General features: G+C 36.4%; 1 pseudogene across 1 annotated transcript; it reads right to left on the bottom strand.

Annotated features, from left to right (window-relative positions):
• Window positions 1-314: 314 nt before the first annotated feature.
• Window positions 315-13999, bottom strand: LOC148204592 (uncharacterized; annotated as a pseudogene). Its single transcript, XR_015784390.1, has 8 exons — window positions 13444-13999; window positions 13059-13208; window positions 12718-12873; window positions 12011-12178; window positions 11831-11932; window positions 6863-6925; window positions 6170-6627; window positions 315-1076 (listed from the first exon to the last, which is right to left on the bottom strand). The product of XR_015784390.1 is annotated as an uncharacterized LOC148204592 (transcript).
• Between the last annotated feature and the right edge of the window lie 178 nt (window positions 14000-14177).

The following is a 14177-nucleotide window of genomic DNA, read 5'->3' as shown; positions in this document are numbered from 1 at the left end:
AATCACATGTTATTAACATGAAAATATTTGGCACTATAAAATTTACTAAAGAAGAAAATAAAATTTGTATCAACATTACATATCTGAGTTTTTCAAATTATAGTGGTTTCTTGTTTTTACATTACCTTCTAACATTAACAAAAGTAAAATGGATACATAAATAAACTTTTATTTTTTGGACGGCTTCCAAAGGAGAATAAAACATATATAGATAGTAAGATATTCGAAACAAAATTATTTAAACATTTAAACCAGAAAGTGTATTCTTCTATTTATGAACAACTCGAATTCTTGCAAATCTTTACAATCCAGGTTAACATTTAGTCATAATTCTGCAAGCTTCATACATAAATCATTGTTATTTGTCTACTGATGATTAATTGTTAGAACCGTAGTTATAGAAAGATTTGTATGACAATTACACAAAATGCCAGACTGCAATGATAAGACAGAGCTTAGGTTAGCTCCTATAACTTGTCTCCTCTATCACTTGATCGTGGAACCCTTGTTAAAATGGCCATTAGAAGATCAAAGTATAGAGGAAACTGTGCCACAGCATAGAAAGTGACAGGGAAAACAGTAGCTGCATAAATGGGGTATAGGACCGTCTTGTATCCATGTCTAAGCAGAAAAAAATGGCCGGTGTAGAAAGAAACAAACATTGCAACAATGGATACGAAAAGAGAACTCAAGCCAAGAAGAAGTTTGAGTGGCAAACCTCTGCGAAAATCTTTGGGTTGCTTTCGAGAAGTGAGGATGGTGAGGAACATTATGAGACCAGTGACGGAAAAGCAAAGTCCAATGAGCGAAGCAATGGCAAACGCACGGAATGCAGCCTTGCTTTCTAAATTAGGGGTACCTTTTTCGTTGGTGCCACCAGGGATGCTGTTGGTTGCAGTGAAGGAAACACCAGCAACAAGTGCAGCCACAACAGAACAAGATTCAGACGTATCCTTCAGCCACTCCCCACTTTCCTTTATCAGTTTTTGATGTGTTTCCTCGAAGATTTCCCCCGCGTTTTTTCCCTTCTTGTTGCTTCTAAAGTAAAAGTGTTGTGGCACAAGGCTTTTAATATACTGCTCCAAAGATACAAAAATAAAAGCATCAACATTTATATACATTGTATTTCCTTCATCTACTCTTTCTACCATTTCATGCAATTTTTTACAGTAACACCCCTTTCTTTTACACTATGGATACCTTGAAAAAGAACGTAACTAGATCTAAATTCAGAAAGTGTAAAATTAAATCAAGAAGCATATTAAGCAACAAAAAGATTTTATGTGTTTATATATATATATATATATATATATATATATATATATATATATATATATATATATATATATGTTAGTATTTTAAGGTTGTGAAAAGAGCAGTTGATGTGGTAGAGAAAATATAGAGATAGTAGAATGTAGAAGTAGTAGTTGGAAAAAGTGTTGTAGTTGTCTTTGTTGTTGTAGATGTTGGTTTCTTACAAATGGTAGATGTTGTCTACATCTTCTATCAAATGATAGAGTTCACGGGTATTTATAGACTCATAGATTATTCTAGAACATACTAGCCACAACTTGTGTGGAATGTTCTAGATTTTTACCTAAGTAGAATATTCTTGATTTTTCTTCCTATCTTAGGCTTTTCTACAATATTTTATAACTTGTATTACATTTCAATTCTTCTATCTAAGCAACTTTTACATTCTTCTAGAAATTGCATTATACTTTAATACTCCTCCTTAATGCAAATTCGATAACTCTTAGCATAGTGCGTAGTAGTTCAAATCTTGGTCGTGGTAATGCCTTTGTAAAGATATCTGCAATTTGGTCTTCTGTTGGACAGTACTCGAGTCAAATTTGTTTAGTTGTCTCTTCATCTCGAATGAAGTGATATTTAATGGCTATATGTTTTGTTCTTTGATGATGGACTGGATTTTTTGCTATTGCTATTGCCGATTTGTTGTTGCAATAGATAATAGTTGGTCCAGTTTGTGGTTCACCCATTTCTTCAAGTATTCTTCGTAATCATATTGTTTGACTTGTGGTTTCAGCAGCTGCTACATACTTTGCTTCTGCTGTTGATTATGCCACAGTTGCTTGCTTCTTTGATGCCCAAGATAAAATACCGGATCCTAGTGAGAAAGTGTATCCTGACGTACTCTTTATATCGTCCATAGATCCTGACCAATCACTATCTGTGTAACCAATCATCCTTGAGTTAGTCATGGTTTTGTACCATATACCAAACTCCTTTGTTCCTTGTAGATATCTTCAAATTCTTTTTCCTACTCCATAATGAATCTGACTTGGCTTTTGCATGAATCTTGATAAAAGACTTGTAGCATACATAATGTCTGATTGTGTGGCTATGAGATAGAGGAGACTTCCAATTAAACTCCTGTAGCGTGATGCATCTGCCTCTTGTGCTCCATCATCTTTCTGTAGCTTCTCGTTTACCCCAGTGGAGTAGTGACAAGCTTACAACCATTCATCTTGAACTTCTTTAATAGAGCTTTAATATATTTCTTTTGAGATATAAATATACCTTTCTTTTCTTGTTTCACCTCTATACCGAGAAAATATTTCATCAAGCCAAGGTCGGCCATTTCAAATGTCTTCTTTAAATTCTTTCATCATCTTTATATTGTTTCCTGTATAAATAAGATCATCGACATATATAGAGACAATGAGTTGGTACTGACCTTGTGCCTTAATATATAGTGTTGGCTCACTCTTGCTCCTCCTGAATCCTTGATCGATGAAGTATTTATCAATCTTGCTATACCATGCTCGAGGAGCTTGCTTCAGGCCATATAATGCTTTTTTAAGTCTTAGTACTTTGCCTTCGTTGATGAAGCCCTGTGGTTGTTCAACATAAATCTCTTCTTCGAGTACCCCATTTAGAAAGGCTGAGTTGACATCCAGTTGATAGATGTTCCATCCCTTTTGTGCTGCAAGAGCTATTAAAACTCTAATTGTATCTAAGCGACCAACAGGAGCAAATGTCTCATTGTAGTCTATTCCTGGTTGCTGTGAGTAGCCTTTGGCAACCAATCTTGCTTTATGCTTTTGTATAGTTCCATCAGGATTGAGCTTTGTTTTATATATCCATTTGACTCCAATGATGTCTTTTCCATGAGGGCAATTTACGAGTTCCCAAGTGTTATTCTTCTCAATCATTTTAATCTCTTCTTCCATAGCCTTGACCTATACTTCTTGCTTTGATGTTTCTTCATAACAATTAGACTCAATCATGGCTATATTGCAAGTTTCATATATGTCTACCAAAGATCTTACTCTTCTTGGACTAGATTCAGGTGAAGAATCTTCCTGTTGTGGAGGTGGACACAGCGTACCTGAATTTTCTGCCTCTTCTTGAGTTTCTTCTTGAGATTGCTGCACTAGAAGTAGAATGTTGCTTTTAACAACTTTTTCTTCTTCCCAATTCCAAGAAACATTTTCATAAACTTCAACATCTTGACTGATGATGAGCTTTTTTGTTTGTAGGTTGTAAACTCGATAGCCTTTTGATTGTGTGCTATATCCCAAAAATATTCCTCGTATAGTCTTGTCTTCAAGCTTGTGCCTCTTTTGATCAGAACATGTATGTAGTAGATAGATCCAAATACTCGTAGGTGTTTAGCTGATGGCTTTCTTCCACTCCAAGCTTCAATAGGAGTCTTATCTTGGACTGCCACATCTGTTTAGAATGTAAACTGCAGTGTAGACGGCTTCAGCCCAAAAGGTGTTAGGCATACTTTTCTCTTTTAGCATTGATCTTGCCATCTCCATAATTGTGCAATTCTTTCTCTCTGACACGCCATTTTGTTGTGGAGTATATGCAATTGCAATTATAAGTTGTCGCTCTATGCCTTCATCTTCACAGAATTTGTCAAACTCATGAGATGTGTACTCCTTGCCACGATCACTTCTAAGTACTTTTATCTATTTTCCACTTTGCTTCTCGACAAAGGCCTTAAATTTCTTGAATACTCCAAGACTTCTGACTTTGCCTTTAAGAAATAGACCCATGTCATTCTAGAGAAGTCATCAATGAAGACGATAAAATACCTGCTGTTATGATGTGAAGGTGTTCTCATCGGTCCGCAAACATCGGTATGAATCAACTCCAATAAGTCTTTTGCTCTCCATGCTTTGTCTGTCGAGAATGGTAATCGATGTTGTTTTCTGAGGAGACATCCTTCACATGATTCATTATTCTCCTTCAAGCATGGAAGATCTCTCATCATGTTTTTCTGTTATAAAAGCTTTAAGGCATGTGTGTTGAAGTGGCCAAATCTCCTATGCCAAAGCCATGAGTCATCAACTTCTACCTTCATGGCAATATTAGTTCCAGGTTTAAAGCTTATAGGAAAGCTTCGATTTCTCTTCTCCATTTTTACTTAATTTATATCATTTTACTGTCATAAATTTTGCGTGTATCTTTCTCAAAATGAAGAGAATATCCATTCTCCATCATTTGGCCAATACTTAAAAGATTTTCTTTAACATTTGGAACTAGTAAAACATCTTTGATGAATTTAGTACCTTTCTGTCTCTACCATGGCAGTTCCTTTGTCTCGAGACTCCACTGTGGTGCCATTTCCTAGTCGAACTTTGACATTGACAGATTTATCAATGTCTTTGAAGATGCTTTGATCTTTCGCCATGTGATTGCTGCATCCATTATCCAAGTACCAACTTCCTTCTCTACCAGGAGATTCTTGATTGGCGTAGAGTAAGAGTTTCTCCTGATTATCTTCTTTCGCAAAGTTTGCTTGATGCTTATTTTTATTACGACAATACTTTTCTACGTGACCAAATTTCTTGCTATAGTGGCATTGAGGTTTTCCATGATGCCAACAATCTTTTTCCAAGTGACTTTTCTTTTTACAAATGTCACATGGAGGATCTTTTTCTTGACGAGTCATAGAGAAGCTTCTAGGATTTTTTTTATTTCTAGAAATTTCTTCTCTACTTTTATTTCCTTCATATTCTTTATTCTAAGACCCAAATTTTAGTTTTGATTGAAAGACATTTTCAGCCGAGTCTTCTTCATGCCTTTTCAATCTTTGTTCATAAGTTTCAAGAGAACCCATTAGTTGTGTGACTGATAATGTAGCCAAATCTTTTGTTTGTTCAATCGCGGTTGCGATTGCATCATATTTTTGGGGAATATAAATTAAAATTTTCTCAATGATCTTTTTGTCGAGAATGTTTTCCCCATAGGCTCTCATCTGACTAACTATTTCTTTTATTCTAGAATAGTAATCTTTAATGTCTCAGATTCTTTCATTCTTATTAATTCAAACTCTCGTCTTAGAGAATGAAGTTTAACATTGCGTACCTCATCACTTCCTTGAAACTCCTCTTGTATTGTGTTCCAAGCTTGTTTTGCACTTGTGGCACCAATTATCCTTGGAAAAATTGTCTCATCAACTACTTGTTGAAGAACAAATAAAGCCCTTGAATCCTTCTACTTGTTTTCCTTCAACTCCTTCTTTTGAGCTGCAGTAAGAGTGGATGTGTCTTCTGAAATAGTGAATCCTTCTTCTATGATATCCTATAAATCTTGAGAACGGAAGAATGTCTTCATTTTGTCACTCCAGAAATCATAATTTTCTCCTGTGAAAATAGGTACTGGAGTTGATGATGTTTGATTAGTAGTAGCCATGAGTTGAGAAAATATTTTGGAGGTAGTACAGGATGCAGTTATAGTTTTGTTTAAGGTAGTTGAAATATTTTATCTACGCCCAGTAGATGACCGAACGTAGCTCTGGTACTACTATTAGTATTTTAAGGTTGTGAAAGGAGTAGTTGATGTGGTAGAGAAAATGTAGAGATAGTAGAATGTAGAAGTAATAGTTGGAAGAAGTGTTGTAGTTGTCTTTGTTGTTGTAGATGTTGGCTTCTTACAAATGGTAGATGTTGTCTACATCTTCTATCAAATGGTAGAGTTCATGGTTATTTATAGACCCATAGATTATTCTAGAATATACTAGCCACAACTTACGTGGAACGTTCTAGATTTTTAGCTATGTAGAATATTCTTGATTTTTCTTCCTATCTTAGGCTTTTCTACAATATTCTAGAATTTGTATTATATTTCAATTCTTCTTCTAAGGAGCTTCTACATTCTTCTAGAAATTGCATTATACTTTAATAATATATACCTTAAACCACTTTATATCCCACACCATTTGTAAGGCAGAACTAGCTATCTGCCAAGGTTTATCCCTGCCAGGAGCATATGCTGCCAAGTGTAACATGGTGTTCTCATCTTCATCTACTGTCAGAGTTAAATTATTCCAAACTTCTAGTTTTGACTGCATCTTCGTTTTCAAACTCTCAACAACAAGGGGTTGCCGATTCTGCACAGCCACAAGCAACACATTCTCTTTCTTTGAGTTGGTGTTATGGATCACACTTGGAATTCGATATAACATTTCCTCCACCATTTCAACTATTCCATTTCTTGCTGCAACCAAAAATGTTGTCTCTTTTTTGTCAGTCATTCCTTTTTCAGCTTGTTCATCTGATTCCTTCTTCACGCTCTCACTGGGATTTACACCCTTTTTCTCAACATCTGTTTCATTTTCTTCTTCCAACCATCTTAATTCACTGATTTCAACTGTAAGAGCCAAGCCAAACAAGGAATAGTAGAGGTTGTAAAACTTCATCGTATAAACTAACATACATAGAATAAAATATAATGATTCATGTCTTGCGCATTTGAGCTTATGAAACGAAGAAATAAGAAGCTTCAAGAAATTAAGAAATTCTACAGATGGATTTGGTTCTGATCCAAAGAAAGAAGCATTAATTAATCCTTTAAATTTGAAGCTATTGTATCCTTATATATATACCTTGTTTATATTCGCTGTACACATTATACATATCTGTTTCAACTTTCATATCCATTGGGACACCTTTGTTGGAATATAAATTGATTTTGTATGTTGGGCCTAAAAGATAAAAGCCCAATATTAGCAAAGGCCCAAATAGCATTCTAGAAAATCCTATCTAGAAGGATTCTAGAATGTTCCATAAAAATATCTAGAGATGTTTATCCATAAGATGTCTCTAGATAAGTTTAGAATTATAGGAATGTTTTAGAAAGTTCTAGAGAATAAATTATAACCCTTAGATGAATGTTGTGGTGGCAAGATCCTAACCATTGGTTAAGGAGGTGCCATTAGTATAAATAGGGGATGATTGTATCATTTGAAAACAAGCCAAAAAAGTTTAGAAGCACTCAATACAAGCCTTTCCTCTTCTCTCAAAATCTTCCAACCTCTCCCAATCTTAAACACTTCCTTCTAGCCTTTAAAGTTTTTTTCCCAACAAAGTGGTATCAAGAGCCATAAGATCTTCATAGAAATGGCAAATACTGGAGTTCCCTTTCAAGTCCCAATGCTCACTAAGACCAACTATGACAATTGGAGCTTAAGGATGATAGCTCTCCTTGGTGCACATGATGTCTGGGAGGTGGTCGAGAAGGGCCACATTGAGCCAGAGAATTTGGAAAGTCTTTCTCAAGCTCAAAAGGATAACTTGAGAGACTCAAGGAAGAGAGACAAGAAAGCTCTCTGTCTAATTTATCAAGGATTAGATGAAGATACTTTTGAGAAGATTTCTGGAGTCAAGTCAGCCAAGGAAGCATGGGAGAAGCTTAAGATCTCTTACAAGGGAGCAGATCAAGTCAAAAAGGTACGTCTTCAAACTTTGAGAGGAGAGTTTGAAGCTTTGCATATGAAGGAAGGTGAACTAGTCTCTGATTACTTTTCAAGAGTTTTAACGGTTACTAATAACCTAAAAAGAAATGGTGAGAAGCTAGATGATGTAAGAATTATGGAGAAAATTCTTAGATCATTAGATCCAAAGTTCGAACATATTGTCACCATTACCGAAGAAACAAAAGACTTGGAGGCCATGTCAATAGAGCAACTTCTTGGTTCGTTGCAAGCTTATGAAGAAAAGAAAAAGAAGAAGGAAGAGATCACGGAGCAAGTCCTCAAGGCACACGTTGATTCAAGAAAAGAAGAAAATACACACAACCAATCAAGGCGAAGTTATAGTCAAGAACAAGGACGAGGGCGTGCATATGGACGTGGACAAGGACGAAGGCCTAACAACAATAACCAAAGAGGAGAAAGCTCTAACAGAGGTCGTGGGAGAGGAAATCCGAATTCAAGGTATGACAAGACACGAATCAAGTGTTACAATTGTGATAAGTTTGGACATTATGCTTCTGAATGTAGAGCCCCTAACAAAAATAAAGTCGAAGAGAAAGTCAGTTATGCTGAAGAAAGGTGTCAAGAAGATGGTACCTTGCTATTGGCTTACAAGGGCCAAGATAGAGGCGAGGATAATCAGTGGTACCTTGACAGTGGAGCAAGTAACCATATGTGTGGGAAAAGAAGCATGTTCGTGGAGCTTGATGAATCAGTAAAAGGAAACGTGGCTTTTGGAGATGAATCAAAGGTGGCGGTGAAAGGAAAAGGTAATGTCCTCATCCGACTAAAGAATGGAGAACATCAATTTATTTCCAACGTATATTATGTGCCAAGCATGAAGAGCAACATCTTGAGCTTAGGACAACTCTTAGAGAAAGGTTATGATATTCAACTTAAGAATAATAACCTTTCGATAAGAGATAATACAAGTAGCTTCATTGCAAAGGTGCCAATGACAAGAAATAGAATGTTTGTGCTCAACATTCAAAGTGATGGCCCACAATGTCTCAAGATGTGCTACAAAGACCAATCATGGCTTTGGCATCTTCGATTTGGCCATCTTAATTTTAAAGGATTAGAGTTGCTCTTCAAGAAAGCAATGGTGAGAGGACTGCCTCATATTACTCACCCCAACCAAGTTTGTGAAGGATGTCTACTTGGAAAACAATTTCGATTGAGTTTCCCAAATGAGTCGGACTCAAGAGCTCAAAAGCCATTAGAACTCATTCACACAGATGTGTGCGGACCAATCAAGCCAAGATCACTCGGTAAGAGTAATTATTTCCTTCTCTTCATTGATGATTTTTCAAGAAAAACATGGGTATATTTCTTAAAAGAAAAATCAGAAGTGTTTGAGAACTTCAAGAAGTTTAAAGCCCATGTTGAGAAGGAAAGTGGGCTTCTGATCAAATCTTTGAGATCCGATCGTGGAGGAGAGTTCACATCAAAAGAGTTTCAGAAGTATTGTGAAGACAATGGAATCAGACGACAGTTGACAGTGCCAAGATCCCCTCAACAAAATGGAGTGGCTGAAAGGAAGAATAGAACTATCCTGGAGATGGCAAGGAGCATGCTTAAAAGCAAGAAACTTCCAAAGGAGTTTTGGGCTAAAGCTGTTGCATGTGCAGTTTATCTGACCAACCGCTCTCCAACAAGAAGCGTTAGTGGAAAAACACCACAAGAAGCATGGAGTGGAAGAAAGCCAGGTATTTCTCATCTTAGAGTCTTTGGAAGCTTAGCTCATGTGCATGTGCCAGATGAGAAACGAAGTAAGCTTGATGACAAAAGTGAAAAATACATCTTCATTGGTTATGAAACCAACTCCAAAGGGTACAAACTATACAATCCTGATTCAAGGAAAACAATCATCAGCCGGAATGTAGTGTTTGACGAAGAAGGAGAATGGGATTGGTCGACAAACTGTGAAGATCATACCTTCTTCCCGTGCATTGAAGAAGAGGATGTGGAACAACAACAACAACCGCAAGAGGCACCTGCTACTCCACCCACTTCACCAAATACAATCATTCAAGATGATGAAAGCTCAAGTGAAAGAATGCCACGTTTCCGAAGTCTCCAAGAAATTTATGAGGTAACTGAAAAATATAGACAATGTTACCTTATTCTGTCTATTTGCAGACTGTGAGCCCATGAACTTCCAAGAAGCAATTGAAAAGAAGAGTTGGAGAAATGCAATGGATGAAGAGATCGAGGCAATAAAGAAGAATGATACTTGGGAGCTAGCCTCGCTTCCAAAAGGGCACAAAGCAATTGGTGTCAAGTGGGTCTACAAAGCAAAGAAAGACTCCAAAGGAGAAGTTCAGAGATACAAAGCAAGATTGGTGGCGAAGGGCTACAGTCAAAGGGCTGGCATCGACTATGACGAGGTATTTGCTCCAGTTGCTCGACTAGAAACTGTAAGACTTATTATATCATTAGCAGCTCAAAATAATTGGAAGATACATCAAATGGATGTCAAATCCGCCTTTTTAAATGGAGTTCTTGAAGAAGAAGTCTACATTGAGCAGCCACAAGGATATGAAGTCAAAGGAGAAGAAGATAAAGTCTTGAAATTAAAGAAGGCTCTTTATGGGTTGAAACAAGCCCCGAGAGCTTGGAATGTTCGGATTGACAAGTACTTCAAAGCAGCGAATTTCATCAAGTGTCCATATGAGCATGCACTCTATATCAAAGCTCAAGGTAAAGATATTTTGATTGTATGCTTGTATGTCGATCACTTGATTTTTACAGGAAACAATTCAAGCATGTTTGAGGAATTCAAGAAGGATATGACAATGGAATTTGAAATGACCGACATGGGGCTTATGGCATATTATCTCGGAATTGAAGTAAAACAAGGAAACAAAGGAATTTTTATTACTCAAGAAAGTTATGCCAAAGACCTCCTCAAGAAGTTCAAGATGGATGATGCTAATCCAGTTGGTACTCCTATGGAATACGGCATAAAGTTGAGTAAGGATGAAGAGGGAGAAAAAGTTGATCCAACCCTCTATAAAAGTCTTGTTGGAAGTTTGCGCTATTTAACTTGTACAAGACCAGACATTCTCTATGCCGTTGGAGTCGTGAGTCGGTACATGGAAGCTCCATCAACTACTCACTTCAAGTCTGCGAAGAGGATTCTTTGATATATCTAAGGTACGACAAGCTATGGCCTATACTACTCCATTTCTAACGATTACAAGCTTGTTGGATATAGTGATAGCGATTGGAGTGGAGATATGGATGACCGAAAGAGCACAAGTGGATTTGTGTTCTACATGGGAGACACAGCCTTTACTTGGATGTCCAAGAAGCAGCCTATTGTCACTTTGTCTACATGTGAAGCTGAGTATGTAGCTGCAACTTCATGTGTTTGTCATGTTGTTTGGCTACGCAACCTATTGAAGAAATTAAGCTTGCCACAAGTGGAGCCGACAAAGATTTTCGTAGACAACAAGTCGGCAATAGCATTAGCAAAAAACCCAGTCTTCCATGATCGAAGTAAGCACATCCACACCCGTTACCATTACATTAGAGAATGCATCAGCAACAAGGATGTGCAAATGGAATATGTGAAGACACATGATCAGTTAGCAGATATCTTCACCAAACCGCTGAAGAAAGAAGTCTTTATGAAGTTGAGAAGTTTGCTTGGAGTACAAAATCAAGTTTAAGAGGGGGTGTTGGAATATAAATTGATTTTGTATGTTGGGCCTAAAAGATAAAAGCCCAATATTAGCAAAGGCCCAAATAGCATTCTAGAAAATCCTATCTAGAAGGATTCTAGAATGTTCCATAAAAATATCTAGAGATGTTTTTCCATAAGATGTCTCTAGATAAGTTTAGAATTATAGGAATGTTTTAGAAAGTTCTAGAGAATAAATTATAACCCTTACATGAATGTTGTGGTGGCAAGATCCTAACCATTGGTTAAGGAGGTGCCATTAGTATAAATAGGGGATGATTGTATCATTTGAAAACAAGCCAAAAAAAGTTTAGAAGCACTCAATACAAACCTTTCCTCTTCTCTCAAAATCTTCCAACCTCTCCCAATCTTAAACACTTCCTTCTAGCCTTTAAAGTTTTTTTCCCAACAACCTCCACTTCCAGTAAATGCTGCATAAGGCCTTTTTAACAGTGCCTTCAAGAGTTGACCACTCCATTGATGCCTCTTCTTTGTCTTTTTTATTTCCTTTAATTCTGAAAAAAAACAGGTGTAATATCAATGGTTAGTTAAACCATCTTGCCCCAGATGAAAAAAACATGAAGAAAACGTACCCACTCCTGAGAGGCCAAGAATATGTACATATACAGACCTAAGAAATTGTTGAGAGGTTTCATAATTTGGTGGCAAAAATCCAACCTTGGGAGTTCCCGATTCAAAGGTACACCTTTTGGAAGATGGGTTTTCTGTGTCGTACTTATTCTTTCTCGTGGGCATTTTCCCTAAGACCGAAACAAAAATGCGTCATAAATGGCTATGAGAAACCAGTCTCTCAGACAAAACAAAAACAGAAGAAAAAGAGATATTCCAACTAATTACATGCATTACTCTTAAATCCTATCCAACATCTTCCCTCTAACACTATAAGTTACTAATTTTTTTTACTCTTACTAATTTATTTTATATTTTACCTTCATTTTATCAAATATTTTTAATTGAATTAACTAATTTCCGAGTTTTTCTTCTTTTCAGCTCCTAACTTATACAACAAGTTTCAACTTGCTTAAATTAACTTCAATGATTCAAAATCACAATTAAATAAATATTAAGTTGATATGTATTTATAATTATCAATTTGCACAATTATAAAGAACTTGTTGCAGTTCAGTAGTCAAAGATTAATGTATTACGCATTAACTCATGCATTCTAATACGATAGTTAATTATGAAAAAATAGTATATATATATATATATATATATATATATATATGATGGAGTTAAATCGCTAGACGATATAGCAGAATGAAACCTGTTCACATACCAAATAGAGCAGCAACATTAAACGATCGAGAAAAAAAATCATGTAACGTGGCATAGTTCTTTGAATTTTTCTCTTTATCAGACTTGGGATTCTCCCGTGTCTTTCCCAGATTTGTCGTCATTTATTTTTCAGGGTTCAGTGGTTCTACAAGTATCCCTTTCACACACAAACAAACATGCAGTATATTTTAAAAAATCGTGTAACAAATTTTTAGAACACTTTTTACTGTATCATAAATTGGAGGTCAAGTAACTGTAAACATATACTTGAACAGAACCATTTATATCTGAAACTAGAAGCCTAGCCTTTTTAACCTAGTTCGTGGTGTTATTATAACTTACAGTGGTACAGAATTCGCTTCCACCATGACAGGTTGGTAGCACTTCTGAAAGCCGAGGGTCTGGATGCAAGGAGTTTGAGAGGAGTGAAACCCTCTATATTCTTATGTGTGCTAAAGAAATCATAGTAATGCACTATTATCACAGCCAAATCTGCATCATATCCATAAAAATATATATACTAATCATTATATATAAAGTTTTGTTATGTCAAAATAAAACAAAATATTACATAAAGTTTCTTATAGTAAAGAAGTGTATCTAGTTGTTAATATGCATCTTTTCCATAACAGACATATCAATTAATCAGTAGTCTACCAAAAACAATATATATATATATATATATATATTGATGAGAAGGAAGAGAAGATAGGTATGAGAAAGATACCGAAATACTCTCTCATGATAGCACAATGAAGAATAGTGTCACCATTGTCTCACACAAGATCTTGCAAGGGAGCGCTGTGGTCAGAAAGGTTAGAGAGATAAGCAAAGGCCTGTTTCTTCCAATTGATAGAGGTGTCTCTCCATGCTTGTTTCTTCGACTCACCAAGTAAATCCTCTCTTTGTCCGTTCCTATGATCAACTTACATATCTTTACGAAACCCCTTGAAGCCGCAACATGCAGAGGGGTATCCCCTCCATCGTTCTCCATTTCCAGAGCCTTCACCCTCGCTCCTTGGCTGTGTCCGATAATTGCATTCACAAGGTCGTGAACCACAACTTCTTCGTCCAAATCAACAGCCACGTGCAGTGCAGTGCCCACCGTTAATCATTGCCGTGTGACACGCTGGGAATCGGTTGTACATGTTCACAACCTTCTCCCATTTCCCTTCCAGCGTGTACTCCGCCAGATAGTCACTCACTTCATATGATGAGTTGTACGATAACTCCTCAAAATTTTCAGGATTCATGGCCGAACAGGAACTTCAACTTCTAATAGGTAATTCGATACTTCAACTTCTCATTTTATGTCATGTCACTTTTTCTAGGTAACAAGGGAAGAATAATGATCTTCGAAATTGTTATGCGCTTAATGTTGTGAACGAAAAAACAAAAGAAAATATTCTAACCAACACATTTCATCTTAAGCTTTATTTCTTTCTTTTCTTCTCTATCTGG

Source organism: Vigna umbellata, chromosome 1 (genome assembly GCF_029865625.1).
Source record: "Vigna umbellata cultivar VRB3 chromosome 1, Vumbellata_1.0, whole genome shotgun sequence".
Taxonomy (NCBI): domain Eukaryota; kingdom Viridiplantae; phylum Streptophyta; class Magnoliopsida; order Fabales; family Fabaceae; genus Vigna; species Vigna umbellata.
The sequence above is the reverse complement of the archived record's forward strand: the minus strand, read 5'-3'. Positions and strand labels throughout refer to the sequence as shown.